Source organism: Populus trichocarpa, chromosome 12, assembly GCF_000002775.5.
Source record: "Populus trichocarpa isolate Nisqually-1 chromosome 12, P.trichocarpa_v4.1, whole genome shotgun sequence".
Classification (NCBI taxonomy): Eukaryota; Viridiplantae; Streptophyta; class Magnoliopsida; order Malpighiales; family Salicaceae; genus Populus; species Populus trichocarpa.
The window spans coordinates 6,658,717-6,664,716 of record NC_037296.2 but is presented as its reverse complement, the minus strand read 5'-3'; positions in this window follow the sequence as shown (position 1 = coordinate 6,664,716).

The window sequence follows — 6,000 nt, the reverse complement described above, 5'->3', positions numbered from 1 at the left end:
AATATGTGGAGAGAAAAAGTGGGAGGAATATTTTGAGTGAAAAAAAAAGATTTTAGGGGAGAAGAAAAAGAATCATGAAACATTTCTCTCTCTATGTGTGTGTGTTTAAAAACCACATGGTCATAAAAATTATTGACCTACCAAGCAGCCTCATCTTCGACGACAACAATCCCTCCTTCCTTGCTAGCCATGACAACTCAACTTAACTCAACTCCACCGGCGGCAATAGCTGCTCTTCTATTTTTCCAAGCATAGAAACCCATTACCCTCAACCTCTTTTAACCTAAACTATCCTTCAATCAACCTATGATAGTAGCTTTGTTCCACGTTGAACCAAATCTTAATCGGAAACCATAGCCATCGATTGAAAACTCTAACAATAGAAAAACTAACTCAAACAACGAGCTAGCCCACTACAACAACACTCCAAACAAAAGCAACAACAATTGAACACGTAGAGAGAGAGAGAGAGAGAGAAAGGAAGGACAAAGAGAGAAACAAAGTCGAATTATGAGAATCAATAAGAATCACCAAAAGATCCAGAGGTGCCAATTAGGTCTATTGCAAGGTTAAGAGTTAAGAAAATTAAAGAGGAATTCAGTGGGCTATTTCAAGATATTTGAGCCTTATTTCCTATAAGACTTGCGAATTGGGCTTATTTTCCTAATATATTATTTTATATTAATGAAGATGACTTTTGATTTGACCATTGGATTAGATTGAGATTTTTCCAAAATATTCTAAAGACTTGTTTTCCTATAGGTATAAAATCTCATAGTGGTCAGACATTGAGAATGACTTACAATAAGGTCCAAAAGTTATTGTTTGAAATTTACAATATTTTCTTAGTTGATTTAGGTTTTTTTTTCCATTTTATTTAGAAATCTTTTGTTATTTTTTGTGTCTTTTTTAGGATGTTTTACCTAGATTAAATATGGTTATTTAGCTTGTGTTTAGAGATGAATTGATTATTTATAAATAAAACTTGTGTAAGAGAGTTTGCTCTTACTCTTGATTTTTCATAAAATGTTCAGAACAAATTAGCAAATATTACTTCTTTGTGACATTCATCCTTATATCTTTAGTTTTTGGTTCATTATAATCAATGGGTCAAAGTTGTCATCCTTATACCTTCAGTTATTGGTTCATTATAATCAACGGATTAGGGTTTTTCATCCAATAACTATGGTTTTTTAGTTTATATAATCATTTATTCGAGTTCTTTTTAGCTTGATTTTAGCTTTCTTAGGTTACGTTCAATTTTGATTATGGGTTCTAGGGTTCTTACCCTCCTAGTTCGCATCATTGAAGTTATCCCTCGTTGATCTCCTTTCACAGGTGATCGTAAGTCTCATCATCGATACAAAAGTGAAGAGGAGAAAGCAACACTCTTGATCTACCTCAAAACATAGTCTAGTAGTGGTAACACGTGGTTACCCATGCCACCAGTGTCAGGGACACATGAATTCATGTGCCAACATTATCTAGAATTGTCATTGCCATTCTAGCAGCTCCTCAGCCAACCCATATACTCTCGAAGGTCAATTTAGGATCCAAAATTAATTTGTTACATAAAATTCAATATATTGTTAATTTGCATACGTATTATTGTAGATGATTATGAATACTTGAAGTGTTGTGGCAACCCTAGAGGTATGATGCCACCGAGAAATTTATATTTTTAGGTGGAATAAGGCCAGAATCAATACCCTGAGTTGAAGTTGGGATGATTGTGTTGCAACAGGTTTATCTAAGGCATGATGGTTTGGTCTCGATGTGAAATTTATATGTTGATGTTGTTTTCAATTATTATTTTATGTGTGGATGTTGTTTTTTAATTGTTTGGTCTTGGTGTGAAATTTAATATGTGTTAATGTTATTTTTGAATTATGAAATGTATGTGTTGATTTTTAAAAAAATTTTAATTTATGTGTGGACATTTGATTTTCTTGTGTGTTTAATTTTCTGGCATGATGTGTTTTTTGTATGAATATGCATCGTGAATGTGTTTAATGTGTTTTTTAAAAATATGATAAGAGTGTTTTTAAATAAAACAAAAGGAAAACATAAAAAATATAAAATAGAATGTGTGCTATTTTGATTAATAGTTGTTTTGTTCTCAAAAGAAATTATTTTGTTAAACATGAACATGAATTAATAAGTTGTAAGGTGTCTTTGTCAATATCCTTTCGATTTTATTTTTTCATAATATAATAAACTAATATCCTATTAGCGGAGTCACTTTTAAAATGATAATATATATATATATATATATATATATATATAAACAAAAATGGAAGGTTACTTTTTTCATGTTTATTTGTAAATATGTTTTGACCATTTTTATGTGTTACAACATCCCTATTGTTGCGAGTAGACACGGGTTAGGTCAAAGCGACCCATATTGGTCCAATGAGTTTGAGTTGTGTTGTTTGGGCCTATTTTGGATATGTTTAAAAGAGTAAGGCCAAAGCCCAGTTCTTACCATCCATATGGGTCCAATATTTGTTTCATAAATGATCAAATTGACAAATAAAAGATGAACATCAAATTTTTCATGAATGACCTAATCGATGAATCTTTAATTTTTAGGAACGCAAGTCAAATGTTTCGCAAATGATCTAGTCGATGAGTCTCTAACTTTTAGGGACCAATGTTGAATTTTTATTAAATAATTAGAAATAAATAACAAATAAGCTCAAAAAATAATTTAAACAATTAATGGCGTGTGTTGAATAGATTTACAAGAAAACACATAGCAAGGTAATATTTCATTTGAAAGATGTGGTAAGAGTGGCGTGGTTCTTCCCTTACGTATTAACCCCTAACTTGAATCTTTGAATCTAGTGTGTGTTTTAATATTACTAGTTTTTTTAAAAAATTATTGGATGATAACTCAATTTTTCTATTTTTTTCTTTAATTTTAAGAGGTTCCAATGTGGTGTCGGTTTGACCTTCTTAACTTTAATTTTATTATGATTATGAACATATAAACAATACTAATTGTATAAAAGATTCCTTCCTTATACAAATACTCCATGTTATTAGAGGACCTAGGAGCATCGTTATTAAACCCGGCCCGGGGGTTGACCCAGCCAAGGGGCCGGGTGCCGGGTTTCATGGGTCAACCCGGATTAACCCGGAAAAATTAAAAAAAATTAAAGTTTTAATATTTCATATGAAAAAATCTATGTAAATATAGATTATACATATTATGAAGTTTAAAATAATATTTTAAAAAGTTTTTTATCCCACATTGAAAAAATATAACTTTTTTCTTGGAAACATAGAGTATATATACTAATGAGTTTCAAATCCCACATTGAAAAGATAATATATTATCCTTTTAAGTTGAAGTATTTAAACCAAAAGGTTTTTTATCCCACATTGAAAAAACATGATTTTTTTCTTGGGAACATAGAGTGTATATATTAATGGGTTTCAAATCCCACATTGAAAAGATATCATGTTATCCTTTTAAGTTGAAGTATTTAAACCAAAAGATTTTTATCCCACATTGAAAAAACATGGTTTTTTTCATGGGAACATAGTGTATATATATGAAAGGGTTTCAAATCCCACATTGGAAAGATACTATGTTATTTTTTTAAGTTGAAGTATTTAAACCAAAAAGTTTTTTATCCCACATTGAAAAAACATGATTTTTTTCATGGGAACATAGTGTATATATATGAAAGAGCTTCAAATCCCACATTGAAAAGATACTATGTTATCCTTTTAAGTTGAAATATTTAAACCAAAAGATTTTTATCCCACATTGAAAAAACATGGTTTTTTTCATGGGAACATAGTGTATATATATGAAAGGGTTTCAAATCCCACATTGGAAAGATACTATGTTATTTTTTTAAGTTGAAGTATTTAAACCAAAAGGTTTTTTATCCCACATTGAAAAAACATGATTTTTTTCATGGGAACATAGTGTATATATATGAAAGGGCTTCAAATCCCACATTGAAAAGATACTATGTTATCCTTTTAAGTTGAAATATTTAAACCAAAAGATTTTTATCCCACATTGAAAAAACATGGTTTTTTTCATGGGAACATAGTGTATATATATGAAAGGGTTTCAAATCCCACATTGGAAAGATACTATGTTATTTTTTTAAGTTGAAATATTTAAACCAAAAGATTTTTATCCCACATTGAAAAAACATGGTTTTTTTCATGGGAACATAGTGTATATATATGAAAGGGTTTCAAATCCCACATTGGAAAGATACTATGTTATTTTTTTAAGTTGAAGTATTTAAACCAAAAGGTTTTTTATCCCACATTGAAAAAACATGATTTTTTTCATGGGAACATAGTGTATATATATGAAAGGGCTTCAAATCCCACATTGAAAAGATACTATGTTATCCTTTTAAGTTGAAATATTTAAACCAAAAGATTTTTATCCCACATTGAAAAAACATGGTTTTTTTCATGGAAACATAGAGTATATATACTAATGGGTTTCAAATCCCACATTTGAAAAAAAAAAAAAAAAAACCGGGTCTCGTCCGGGTTTGCCCGGGTCACCCGGGTTTGGCCGGGCTGTTGCCACAGCCGGTCTTTTATTAAACCCGGACCGGTCCAGCCACCGGGTCGACCGGGTCCCGGGTCGACCCGCCGGGCCGGGCCGGGTTTAATAACTATGCCTAGGAGTTAAGATTTAAGATAATGATTATTTACAACCTTACATCATAAAGTACTCCTTCCCTAATAATTAGCTTCAGTGATTTGTACAACAAAATTGTGAGAAGGCAATAGCTAGGGTAATGTACATGATCTTTTTCAAACAAACTTGTATACTATAATTACAAGACCTTTACACATCCAATAATATTGTTATACACGGAATCCTTCACAACGTAGGAACCTCACATCAGATCGATGTTGTGATAGTAGAATAAGTCAAACCATAAAAACAATAGTAGGTTAACTGTTTACGTGTGATAGGGTGGTTAGCACTTTATTCTCTCATCCCAGCCACCTGGGTTCGACTCTCTATATGCCCTTCATTTGCAATTTTAATTATTATTTTTTTGGACAAAGAAAGATTGATGCAATGCGCAGCAAGTGTGCTGGTCAGCCCTGATTTCTCTAACATTTATTTTTGGTATAATCTTTCTAATTATAAACATGAACAATCAAATAGTATTGGAACTGCCTATAATCTTAGAATTTTATAATTTTTATATTCAAATAATTATTATTTCTTTTTTAAAAAAAAAAGTACACCTCAATCCATAACAAGTTCTCTGAGATAATAAATTCTAAATGAATTTGATGAAGAAAATTGTGTTTTTCTTCTATCTCTCTATTATTTTCATGAATGTTTTAAATGAAATAAGATGTATAATTATAGGGTAAAGAGATGATCAATTTTATAGATAGACTCCTTATATATCACATATTTATCAAGTGTGCAATTATTAAATAAAAAACAAGTTCTCAAATTGCCCAATACGATTTTAACATTAATAACTATTTAAAAGCTTATTATCTCATTCATATGAAAAAATTAAGAAAAAGTGACAAATTTTTTTTAACATAGTTAATAATAACTTGTTTCCTATAATTCAGGAAAAAAATTAATTACACTTTATAATTTAAGAAATTATTAGTTATTCTATATATGTTTATATTAATTGAAAACTTAATTCGTTTTATATATTTCACATTAATTTTTATTTTATTTTAATTTTTTAAATAATAAATAAATAGGGTTAAAAGTTTGACAAGAAAAAAAATCAATTTTTGAAAACAAAATATTATTAATCACAATTGGTGGTGATGTGAACATCATAATTACATGATCATGCAACCCATAATAAAATTGACAACGAATCCCAGAAAGTTGAAACAGGTCTGATAGGAGTGTGACACAATAAAAACTTATTTCAAGATACTAGCACTATTGAAATAAGACCTCCACCCAATAAATCTCAATTTACAAACGAAAAGTATAACGAAAACGCTACGAAGTCA